Here is a 14,368-nt window from a genome sequence, read left to right on the forward strand (position 1 = left end):
GACCTTGCAGGAATATGTGCAAATGTAAACATTGATTTTCAGATTCCTCATGCTCTAAGCTTTCCAAAAATGTATAGGTTTGCTAATCTCCATAAACTTTGAACAAAAGTACATAGTGAACCTGACTAATGTGATGGCTTCCATAAATTTGACAGGAATCGTCCAAATTTTCTGATTGATTGCAGAGGTCCTTTTCCTAGTGTTTCTTCATTTGTAACATTGTATAACAGGTTGAACATAACTGAAAATGAACCGTAATTTATATTTGGGGCAAACACTCAGGCGAAAACAATAAACCTATACACTAGTGGACATTTAATCCCTAATTCAGTCATACTGAAGTAGGGATTAAATGTCTACTGGTATATCTTCAGGTGTAGGCGACCTACTTTTTATTTCTGTAATTCCTTAAAATTTTAAATTTTTCCTTATACTTATCATACATGTACATGGACAACTTCATTTTTGAACACTCGGTGTGAAGTATTTGTTAGTGTTCCACCGATAATCAGATCGGTATTGTATTGGAGCTAATATCGGGCTTTTGGTATTGATTGGTATCAGTTATTTAGGTATTCTGATACCAATTAATAACCACTCGTGCCAATCATCATCATAGCTAACTATCATCATAAATGCTATGCTAGCAAAACGTGAGGTATAACACGTTGAAAATAGTGTTGAGCAATATTCTAGCATAAAAGTTGCAGGAATTACTTTGTTAAGGGTGCTCTGTACAGTTCATACAAGACTTCCCAAAACATAGTCTGTTTTGCACTAAAAGAAATATTGTGGTCACTTAATTAGTCTGTGACATGTTGACGCATTTTAGTACCTGTAAATTAGGTATCCCATAGCAACAAGCACACGAATTTTGCTATTCTACACCCTATCACTTAAATTAGAACTACTCCATCATTTTTAATTTTTAATCCAATAGACATGAACTTTTCACACAAGCTACTTTAGTAATTTTGCCAAAGAAGAGCGTTTGCCATTTTGAAATAGCAAGTTCAGATGATGAATAAAGTAGAAGTAAAAAAAGGATCTCTGGGACTGTCAACCTGAAAGATAAATATGTGATGATTGAGAAGCTAAAAGACAAAAATAAAAACGCACAATGGTTTGTGCTGTTTAGCATAGTGTATCATAAAAGTATCAAGGCTCTTATGCATAAACTGTAGGACTAGTTCTAGTATAAAGGGAAAAACTGTAACTCATGTTCTAAAGCAAATTTAGCAGTTAGGTTTGGACTAAACTGTGTACTAGTGTTAGATTATGTCCAGTAAAAAAGTACAACACATTTGCTAAAACCATTTGTAAGTTATAGAACAAATTAAATTTCACGGGAAGCCATATAAGCGGACTGTACAGAGCATCCTTAAACATTGAGCAATGGCTACTTGCATGAAAAAGATCGAAATACTCTAATGCACCTATCAATGTAATGCCCGACTACCACTAATACGGGCTGAGGGTGGGGAAAGGTCGGGGATGGTGGGGGAATTGATCGCTAAATTTCCCCAACCTAGTGGGGATTTGTCTTCACTAAAGAAAGAAATTCACTCAGACAGCAAAGGTGTGTGCTTTCAGTTTAGGAAGGAGTGTCTCGGATGCTAGCTATTATGTTCATACTAGAATCCACTCGAACTAACTCATCACTAGACCAATGCCACACAACCGTACAAATCCCCTCATAGCCCCAGTATTCCCAGGGTTTGCAGGTTGAGACTTGGTCGGGGTTTGCATTGTCAGTATTTCCCCAGTAGGTGGGGAATTGTAATTTTCAGGGGTGTAAATCTTCACCTCCCCCCACCTCAGCCCGTATTAGTGGTAGACGGGGATTACATTGATAGGTGCACAATAGAACAGTCACTGCACAATAAAATATTCTAATAGAGCAGTCACACATAGCTAACTTGAGAGGTGTGTCAATTGTATGGCAATTATAGGTATCGGTATCTGTATCGGTGAAAATTTACTGCTAGGTATCGGTATCGGATTGGTAGGTATTTTTCTGTGTTGGTGGAACCCTAATTTTTGTGTAGCTCACACACATGCAATATTAGAAGCCACAAAGGGATTTGCTTGCCACACAAGTGCATGCATGATAGCATGTGAACAGATATGATTATAATATAGTGATAAAGTATCAGAGGTGAACCAGAAAAAGAAAATGTAACTGTTTGAACAGTCGGGTACATGAGAGGTACAGAAACTTAAGTTTGTCAAGTAAAGTCATTATTTTGCATTAGAGAGCATGCATGATGATGTCATCCCCTCCTCCTTCAACTTCTGAATCTTTTAGCTTCTAAACCAGGTTCTACCACTTTTTAGAATGATACTCATAGGCCATAGCCACCATATCATACAGTGTGGTAGTACTGTATAGTAGGGATCATGCAGAACTGGGCTTTTCCAGCCCAAAATGCCACCCTAAAACCAACCTTAATTTTCCTTCATGACAACTTGGCGGTATTGGTTAGGCACAGCCAAGCCCAAAATGTCTTCAGATTTACCCCAAACCCTTCCAAAAAGTGTCTATGAAATTTTAAAATTTTTCTATTTAACAGAATTTTATTCTGATGCCTTCAGCCAAGCATAAATAACTCAGCAATGGATATAGCTACGGGCTTGATTTCTTCACTGTTCGACATTGCTTAGTCCCAAGATGTGCCTTTTCACCAACTGCAGTATGTGCAATGCACGCATCATGGACTTTCCTTTGTACGCAGTTCTTTTTGCTGACAACGCAAGGTGTCAAGTTCATTTATTCGCGATAGCGCATTAGTGCTAATAATTTATTTAGTACACGCTGCTGGACTTTCTGTGCTGGCCAGTCGTCTGTTTCTCATGTGTTTCTGAATTCAACTGATTGTTCCAGACAATGGGTGGTGGATAAGAACTCACTCTTAGCAAAGTAGAACAGGCATGTGCTGATTAGTTGGCACAGTTTAATCGCTTGCGTTTTTAATGCACTGCTTTGCTGTGTAAGTTCTTTGTACTAAGGTATTTCATTCTATGAACACTGTTAATTATTTGTTTCTCATGTGTTTGTGTTCAAATGACTGCTACAGACGATGGGTGGATAAGAACTCTTTCTTAGCAAAGTAGAACAGGCACATGCTGATTAGTCTTGTGTGTCTGAGTTCAACTAACTGTTCCAGATGATGCTGGGGTGGATAAAAACTCATTCTTAGCAAAGTAGAACAGAGACGTGGTGATTAGTTGGCACCGTTTCGAGCTGCTTGACTGTGTATGTTCTTTGTACTAAGCTATTTCATTCTGTGAACACTGATGTACTGGCCTGTATGCCCAGCTTGTTACAATTGAGATTGGTTGCTCAGAGCATACACCTGCAACACTGACCAACTTATCTCATACATGCAAGTTACCATTAAACCATTGTTTAATCAAGCTTCCAGAATTGCAATATCCTGTTCACACTGACAGAATTTTCAGTGCTCGCTCCTCAGATCTGTGGAATCTGTCAGATCTAATTAATTTAACATAATAATTGATGTACGTGTGTGTTTTGTTTCTTTTGTGTGTGTATGTTTGCCTTGCCAGGACTCCAGCTTTAAAGCTTGGTACCCCTAGGTCGCTTATTTATTTCCTGTGCACTTGTCTTAAACCATAAAAGACGTATAAATCAATTAAATCAATTGTTGTAGAATATCAGTACACCAATCTATGTGCAAAATTACAGTCTATGTTCAACAAAAAAAAAATTTGATGGCATCTTTGATTGACTTACCATAGCTACATCAAATCATCTTTATGAAACAAACTAATTGCATAGATTGATCACCGGTTCTATAAAAAGAACAGAAACAAGTATAAGAAAAATTAGGAATTTTAAACTAGAGTAGGGATCAACTAGAATATAGTGCACCAATAAAAAGTATTGAAACAAGTTTGAGTTGCAATTGGTATATTATGACAGCAAATTACTGTAACACAAAAAGAAGTGACTATCCCTACTGTGCATTTCAATTACGGAAACTCCACAGCACAGTAGGGACATTTGCTTCTTTGTGTACGTGTTACAGTAATTTGCTGTCATAATATACCAATTGCAACTCCAACTTGTTTCAATACTTTTTATTGGTACACTTCTTTTTGTGTTACAGTAATTTGTAGTCATAATATACCAACTCAAGCTTGTTTCAATACCTTTTATTGGTGCACTATATTTTATAGTTGATCCCTATAAAATTCCTAATTTTTTTCTTATACTTGTAGTGTATAAAGTGTCAATATGGACCTTATCCGCAATGACGTCATGATTGACAAAATGGCAGTGTATAGTGTGGGCACTTTGTATGTAATCACTAAAATGAGCTTTGTTTGCGGATTTCACGACATGGAACTATTGGACAATAAAGGTAAAAGGCTAGTTAGCGTGATGTGGCAATGCAAAAGAGTCCCACCAGACGAAACCAGACTTAAGTTTGCTATTGACGCAAAACTACACGCATTTGCCTTGCAATTATGTATATATGCCTCACCTTTCCCCTTGCTGCAGTATGTATACGTTAACATAGCGAATCGCCATCTCTCCCAATATCCTTGTACAAAAGTGTCCACACTATCAGCCGCCATTTTGTATTTTGATTTCATTGCGGATAAGGTCCATTGTGGCAGGGCTATTGCTACAGCTGTCATGTTCTATGATTCTACTTAGCAACATTAGCAAGAATACTTGAGAAGCACATGCATTAAGAACCACTTTAAGAAAGCCTATTAGAAACACTTGTGCTTAAAGCTTTGAATATTTAACATTTTTCACCATTGTGCAAACCCTTTCCAAGGTGCTCAAAGAAGTGCATTAAACAATTAAAGGTATGTTACTTAATTGCCTAATGTCTGAAAACATACTAAGCAATTAATACAATAGCAAGCCAGAAAATTTTTTTTATTGTGCATAGGTAAGGCTTCTAATGGAAAAGAAACCAGGTTAAGTGTGTGACATGATATCACTAGAGAAACAGACAAATAAACACAATTAAGTTCACCACCTCTAATGGAACAGAAACCAAACACTTCCTGATGCTGCATATCTTTGTCATAATGTCATGATATCAATTAGAGAACAAAAAGAACTGTGTTCATTACATACATGAAACAAAGTACAGTGCATGCATGAAATCTGTGGATCCATGTTATAGGCATAAACTGTAAGCATAAAGTTTCAAAGCTGAAAAGCTTCATACATTTCATAGATTACTATTCACTCCTCAACTACAAAACTGGTTCTCTGAACTCCTCCATATAATTATTTGCTCATGAGTGCATATTAGACTAACACAATGATAATCAAAATGAGCTAGGCTATAGCTGAGATATGCAAACATCAGAATTATTAGCTTATTTGCTGACAAACCCATGCAGCAAATGCAGAAGTGTACAGTTTAGATAACTATCCCACACAGTCAAAGAAGCTATAGACCTTATTGCAAGGCTCATAATTAATTTTGTGGTACATACTGATTTACAGACCATATGTTAACATAATGACATGTGCTAACACAAGGGTTAGATTATTTTCTCAACTGTGAATTTGTTTTACACATTAATGGTGTTTCACCTATATGTACAATAGGTGCTGAAAGAATTTGTCTGCCATAAAAAAGTATATGAAAAATATGACTTTGTGCAGCTTTCATTTCAAAGTGGACAACTGGTATATCCCTCCTTTATATGACAATCATGGCCATGTTTTCTAAACCTCCATTTTGGTATGACAGCTGGGATTGCTATTTTACGATGGAACAGAGGAGTGGCAGTGATCTATTGGCATAGCACTGGCTCAAGATAATTTTTAAAAAACTGTCAGTTCGAGCTAGAAACTTGACGGACACCAGCAAAAGAGTTAGCCATAAAGAGTCACAAGACCTAAGTAGTAAATGTAGTAGACTTTGCCTGTCTCATAGTTACATGTACATTCAGTTAGATCCATGCATGGCCACCATCTGTACATATATATATACAGGCATTGTACATTTGCATGGCAAGATACATTGTTAATACCACTATGGCTATTACAGTAACTAAGCAATGAACATGAAAACTACACAACTTTAACATTAATGAGCCAGATAATTGTTTGTTATGCACTGGTGAAGCCTCTAATGGAAAAGAAACCAAACACACTCACTGCCTATACCTACCCTGGAAAAACAAACAAGCAAAATTTAATGGAAACTCTACCTGTGTGTTACTAGACTAGAGGAACAAAGGGAATCCATTAGCAAAGTGAAACCAGAAAAATTAATACTGTATGTACACATATATGGCTTCTAATGGAAACAGTTGTGAAGCCAGCAATCCAAACATTTGCTTGTATATATCACTTTGAGAAACTGTGGTGTGGAGGTACTAGCATCAACTGTCCACTAGTATTAGCAATGTGGTTATAACATAATATCGGTAAAGCAAAGAGGATAGAAGGAAGAAGTTAAGAAATACATTACCATCGAATGCTACCATATGAAACCACAAAACTTTAAAATGTTAAAGTTCAATCACCACAACTATTACTTCTTATTATTATTTATTATTAATACTTTACAGTGACCAGCACTGAAGGTCTACAGCAACATGTGCTGCAGCCTTAGGATTACCAAACCTAATTTCAAGGACTTAATGACTTAGACTTAATGACTTATAGCTGGAAAGGTGTAACAGAAAGGGGCCAAAGTAAGGAAAAAAATCCCTCCAATCCCAGGATTCGAACTGCAGGTTAGCTTGTGATTGGCATTGGCCAGTTTTCAGGTCAAGCCTCTTTGTTACTTAACACCCTTTTCATGTGGTCACTTTAAACCCACATTGAAACCTGGTTCCTTAATATCCATTAGCAGGTTAACCAACCGTACAAAGCAACAATAGGGTTGAACTGGTCTGCATAATAAGTTGCAGGTTTTGATGAATGTATAAAATGCTTAGAAGGAGATCAATAGTCCACTTAAGTACTCTCCCCTACTTCTCAATGTGCAAACTGTTCTCTTAGTACAGCTACTCTATAATCTATAAGTTCAGAATAAATTTTTGAGGTTAGCTACTTAATTATAGCTGTCTTCAAAGTATTCATGCGTGAAGTTTGCGATCATCAACATTAACTACTGATTCTACATAATTCAGTGAAAGAACGATAACACAGCAAGTGACATTTAATAACAAAAACCCTAAAAATCCACACTTTGTTCATCCATGCAGACAAATTTATGCTCCTTTCTGTGATCTACATATCTCATACAGAAAGTTGATTTTAGAGCTACTTTCGTTCATCTGCAAATTACTATACTTCTTGAAACTTTGTACATATATGGTATCCATGATCCATTAAAATATATCTCATACTGAAAGCTAATTTGACAAGTAGACTGTCATGTTATTAATTGAGCTACATTCCATTATTATGGTCTGTAACCACCATAGATCTTTTTGTTACATGTTATGATAGTTAATGATTTACCTTTTGAGGTATAACTGATTCTCAGCCTGCAGTGAATAATTCACTTCTTGATTTAGCTATACATGTGCTGTGTATATCATTTATGATTGACTACTTAATAATCCAATAGTGGTTTCCAGTAGCTATGTAGCTATATGCATAGTGGTCAGTACATTTTGGCATCACAGTTGAGATTGTAAATGCATTATTAAACATTCAATGTAATCAATGATGTTATAGTAACCATCAAGAGTTTATTATGAACTCTTGTAACTATTGAACTCTATGTATTGGTTCTTTGTATGATTGAATGTATAGAGTAAATAAAATTTATAAACCCGAAGGCATGATTGATATAATTTTGTACAATGCCTTGCAATGTGAATAGAGTGATTTGTGCAATGTAATACAAATAACTAGTGTATTGTATCATAACTTAACTAGTGTTATTATGTCATAACTAATTAATGCATTGTGTCATATGTATCACTAATTAGTGTAATGTGTTGTGGTCATTACATGTACAGTGTATAATGTTTCATGTAAGCAGTGTAATGTGTCATGGTTCTTTCCGCAGTGTTGTTGACAAAGTGTTGCAATAACACTAGTACCATGGCAACTATTCATGCTCACCTAATTGCATTTAGACTCTATTTAAGGTATCATATACTCCACTTGTTTTATATTCTCATAAGCACCTTGCAGCACTTATGGGCTCCTGGTAAGCAATAATAAAGATCATTATCTGAGATGAAAATTTGTATAACCATAGCTAAAGTAGGGTTTAAACTGGTAGAGAACTTATCAGGTTCAATGATTTCATGGGTAAACTGTTCCAATCATGGATGTCCTGGGGAAGAACTCTTCTGATAGTACTGAGGTTGTTGATGACCATGGTACCATATAGTGGGGTGGATGGTAATAGGTTAATACTAATTACCAAGTAGGGGTGGCATGTCAATGAATTGTTATATGTAAAACATTGTTAGTCTGCTTTGTAGGCAACATTGTTCTAGTGAAGGCCGTCATTACAGATACACCACTTGTCAAACGATAGTCCCCATAACTCATTTAGCAGCTCTTCATCATGGATCTTCTCGATCAAATATTGTTGGTAGGGGTCCCAGCATATTCAAGAACTGGTCTTACAAGAATAAAGTAGCCAGTTTCTTTAACTTCCTTGGTGCATTTGTGTAAGGTACATTTAATAAGGTTTAGGACTTTGGTTGCTTTTTTTACTTTGAGTTGGATATGATGGGACCACGTCATGAAACTGTGGAACCTGACACTTAGATGGTCATGGTGATCAGCTCTAATGTATGTTCATGAATGTAGTAGACTGTAGGGGTGGAAGTAGGTGATCTGGTGCAAGTCATTGTCACATATTTCTCTTTATTTGCCAAGTGTCCGCCCACTGTACTAGTCCTGTTGTAAGGTATGATGGTCTTCGGGAAATCTAATTACTCTGTAGATGGAGAGCACAATCATCTGCAAAGAGATGAATGGGCAAAAAATATATTGGTATCATTAATATTGCAGTAGAAACATAAGAGCCCTAAGGAAAGTGCCTTGAGGGACTCCTGACAGGACTTGCTTTTTGCTAAATTGCATCCTTCAACAGAAACTCTTTGTGTTCTGGAGGTAAGCCATGTGGTAATCCATTTATGGGTGTTAGATTGTATACCATAATGGGCGAGTTTATGTAACAGTTTATTAATAAGTTGTACGCAACTGTGTCAAAAGCTTTATCAGTACTAAATCGACTTGATAATGAGAATCCATTGCTCAACATGAATCATTAGTTGGGTGCTACAGGAAAACCAGGTCTGAATCCAATTTGAGTAGTGATGGCTCTATAACTTTACACAGCAGGTCAATAATTGGAAGCAATACTTTTGCTCTCTTCTTGAATTCTGGAATAACATTGGAAGTAAGCCAGTCAGGTGGTAAAGGTTCCTGAACTAAACAACTGAGCGAATATCACTTGTAATATATACTGGAGCTACTTGTTCTGCACAGGTTTTGAGGATGCGTGTGGGTATATCATCTGGGCCAGCAGCCTTACTAGGCCTGAGGTTCTTTGTAGGGTTTCAATGCCACTGGTGTTAAATGTTATGTTGGGCATGGAGGGATACTGGCCTGGAAGATATTACAGGAATGTTGTTATCTTCCCTGGTGAACACTGAGAAAAGATGTTCTCCAAGTGCTTCCGCTTTAGATGTTGGTGTAGTTTTCAAGCTGTTATTAATTTCAAGTGGTGCCACTGACTGAAAAGTTTTACGACATCTCTTTACTTAATACTTAGTGACCAAAATCTCTTATGATTATTTGTAAAGGAGTTATCAAACAAGTGTTGACAATAATTTTCATGTGCTTGCCTTAGATATTTATGATAGCACTATGTGAACTCTTGTACTGGATCCAGTCAGGAGGGGATTGCGTACATCCAACTTTGTTGTAATCTTTTTCATTTCCTCATTTGAGCTATAATGTTTTTGTTCATCCATGGCAGGTCTCTGCATGTATGGATTGGTGGTTTTATGGGGAACATGTAAATCAACTATGCAATAAACTGTTTATAAATTGTTCCCAAATATTTTCAATGAAGTATTGATGGAGTACTTGAGTGAAGTTTGATTTTGAAGGTGACTGGCATGATCTGAAATATCTGGCGCGACTTTGATGTGAATGATTAGGTCAGGATGTGTAGTGAGAAATATGATTGTTCCTGGTAGCAAACTGTTCTAGCAACAACTTCAATAAACAATGATTAACCTCACTACCATAGTTGGAGCTTGACTGTATACATCCTACACCTTCCTCCCATTTAATAGCAGGGAAGTTGAAGTCACCCAGGAGCAATGATGATGTCTGGATTATGAATAGATATTTTGCTGAGTGAGGCCCTGTGATTGATGATGGGGTTAGTTAGACTATTTGGAGGTTTATAAAATGAGCATATACATATATAGATTGGTGTGTGATTGCTTATAGTACAAAGCTTAGCCCATATCATTTCAACATCACCAGTAAGTGATGGCTCTTCTATTATAGAAATGTAACTGTTATATGCTATGAATACTCCACCACCTCCTTCATTATGATCTATTCTAACAACATTAAAATGTGATGAGAATATTTCAGAAGATAGGTAGCTAGGTGTCATTGAGATGAGATTTACATTCGATGATGAATTCATGCAGCTCTATATGTTCATCAGTTAGTGCATGCAACCATGACAATCCTTGTTTGATTTGGCTCCTGATGCTGCAACAGTTCAAGCTTAAGCTGAAGACATTGAGGACAGGAGATTATTTATGTCAGCCAGATTAGTAATCATTAGAAGAGTTACTTTTTAAATTAAATGTATTATTATATGTGTGGTATTATCTATAGAGTTTAGTGCCTCTCTGCACTATCTTGCCATTTTTTATGATGAATTTTCTACCACCCTATAATTCGTATATATGCTCCTCTCTTAGCCTTTTGTTTCTCTTCTGCTCCACAGGGGTTAGGTCAGGCATAATATAGATTCTCTTTATCTAACGGTGATTACTTTCCTTTTGTTTGTTTTGAAGAATGGCTTTTTTGTCATCAATGTTAGGTACAATGAATTTTAGGAAATGGTACTTCTCACCTGGCCTAGTCTTAAGGCATTGGTGATTGAGCATTTTACCCCTTTGAGAATATAGAAGTAGCTTTAGCAATATCTTCTTGCTTTCTTGCTTGTGGGGACAACTTGCTGCCAGGTTAGATAGCTCACACACCAGGTTACATGTATGAAATCATCCCAGCTATTCACAAGGCATGTGCATGCAATCAAAGCTTCATAGAAATTCTTTTTCCTTTTTTGCACATGCAGTTCACACATGAAACTAAATGATTTTTTTATCATGTACAGGAGAAACATTGGCGCAGTTTGCCAAACTAAAATCTGTCATACCTTTCCATCTATAATATAAATCTGCTTTGGCTAAAAATTTGCCATACCCAAAATTCCTCAAGGCAACTTTGACGATGTCAGCTAATAATTGTGGACTCAAATTATAGTTCAATTAGTACTTTGTTTTAAGCATCTATGCAAATTTGAAGTGTTTGTGCATGTGTTTAAGCCTTTTGCCATACCGCAATATACTAAAACATTTGGAGCACACACACCTCTGACAATAGACTATAGCTCTGAAATTGGTTACATGTTTTAGCATTCCTATTAAGGAAGTGACACAGCATTATTTTAACACATTAAATTGAAGTGGCCATGACAAAAGTGTCGCAAAAGGAAAGATTTACATAATTTCTTAACCATTCTATGGCTAGTGACTAGAGAATCATCTTCCCATATGATCAACATACACTAAGTATACGTAGTAGGGGTCCTTAAATTGACATCCCCAAAACTTCTGCTACAAAGAAATATTTCATGCCATGACAGTGTACCTTTTCAGAAGAATTTTATGAATACTGCATCAATGGTAATCAACAATCAGAAAACCTCAATTGAGTCACTCGAAGTCAATTCCACCACAAAAGAATAATCATTTGATTGTTTAAAATTCACAAAAACTATTTTTGGCCTGCTAGCATGCCAGCTTGACTAAACAGTCAAAAGGCTAGCATGTCATTGTCTTCATGAATTTGGTATTCAAAAATGTTTCTATGTATTTCAATGCTTTTGATGGAATAATCTTGTAAGCAGTGATTTCATGCAATCATTACTTGATAAGTATATATATATATACATATACTTCAGTATTACCACTGAATCTACTGTATACTTCATTCTGTTAGCTATAACTTCTGTAGGCTCTATTGCAATATAACTCATTATTAGAGCATTTGCTCTGGTTTTCAGCCGTGTTACTCTGTACACACACACACACACACACACACACACACACACACACACACACACACACACACACACACACACACACACACACACACACACACACACACACACACACACACACACACACACACACACACACACACACACACACACACACACACACACACACACACACACACACACACACACACACACAATGGTACATACCACCAGTACACACACATATCAGTACACATGCACACAAATGTTAATCTGCATACTTCTTGTGTCCCATCCAATGCACAAAAGTTATTGATGTGCTACCCATGATAATTCAATTTGTGCTATAATTTAAGGAAAAGAAAATAGGACACACCAAGAAAAAATATATGACAAGTCCCATCAAGAGTACATAATAATAGAGTAGGGAGGAGAGTGTCTAACTTCAGTGGATTCACCAAACTCACTGTGCTCAGACCTTGCACAATCAACTATAGCCACCAAAGGTGACAAATGGCTTGCTCTATGAAGGAGGTTGTAGCACTTCTACTGCTTCAATTAGGAAATATCAACAGTCTTCTGTTCACTTAAAAGTATTGATTTATTACTAGAAATTTTATGGATTGAAGTAGGAGGGTTTGAGGGCAGTGTGTTTGTATGGATTATATTGAAAGTTAGACACTCTCCTCCCTCTTCTATTATTATGTACTCTTGGTCCCATGATGTTGTGGCCGTACTTATAGACATACATACGTAGTACGTACATGGGTTGTATAGCTGCACTTTCTTGTTTGAAAAATTAATCTGTACTTTGAGCTGATAGCTGAGAAAATAGTGAAAGAAGACAAATGACAAGTAGAATAAACATTTTATTTAGCCTATTAGCTACATGATTAGTGATGGCAGTTCTGATCAAGAATGTGTGGTTTTGGTTCCATTAAAAAAAAGTTTGCACACCAGACCATTGTATGGTGAAAACTTTGGCCATGAATAATATGTCAGACATTTGAATGAAAAGATTTTTAACTGAACATGAAATACTGAAATTTCGAGATATTTTGGAGTAATTCCATCGTAGAGATATTAAACGTTTTGAGGTATCAGACCGTACTTTTTATAGTGATATCTGTAGCTATATTATTGATGGCAGAAGTGGAGAACCTTCCTACCTTGGTCATGGCATCCTACCAGATTAAGCCAATCAAATCATTTGACTTTAGCAAATCTGTAAGTCTGTACAGAGCACAATAGAAAAAATTGGAAGATAGAATTAAACTGGTAAACAGGCAGGGCTACAAGCAATCATACTCTTATAGTGGGTGCAGTCAAATACTATCACATAGAACACACTGCAAGCAAAGCCAATTGGGCTTTCTGTGAAATGAGAACTATCCCTTTGAGGTGACAGAACTTTTTGTTGAATTGTGCATGTATAGTGGAACCTCTCTTAACAAACTCCCCAAATTAAGGACATTTTTACCTCTGAAAGAGGAAAAACCTCTATATTACAGCAAAAGGTGGCCAAAAATTCTGGGTCCCAAAATGTCCGTAAATGGTCAGTCTGTCATCACATCCAGCACCAGTATGCAAAACATTCTGTGATCCAGACCAATACATATTCAAGTGTAGAAAGTTTGTGGATCATCTTGAAAGAAAACATAGAACAATCCAGCAAACAATCCACTATGTGATATATAGACAATACACAAAGCTTTTGTCAGCTGAGACATCTAGCTGTCCACTCCACATCCTGCAATATATAGAAGTAAAATGACCAATGTGTGAGCAAAAAATTGAATCTATTCCTTTAGTATAAAGTCATAAATATGCACATCCATGAAGACAAAGTCCATATATATATATATATAGGGCTTACAGTTTTAATACAACCATTTTGGATGTTTTATTAGAGTAATTGACTGTTCTATTAGAGTATTTCAATTTTAGAAACTTCAATCTACTAAGCTTTGCCACTCTCAGTGATTTATATAGAAGAGATTAACCCTTCCTCTTTACCCATGCATGCACTTACATAATTGTTATAATTACTACTGTTTTGTTTCAACTAGCCATGTAGCCAATTA

This window comes from Dysidea avara, chromosome 10 (assembly GCF_963678975.1).
Source record: "Dysidea avara chromosome 10, odDysAvar1.4, whole genome shotgun sequence".
NCBI lineage: Eukaryota > Metazoa > Porifera > Demospongiae > Dictyoceratida > Dysideidae > Dysidea > Dysidea avara.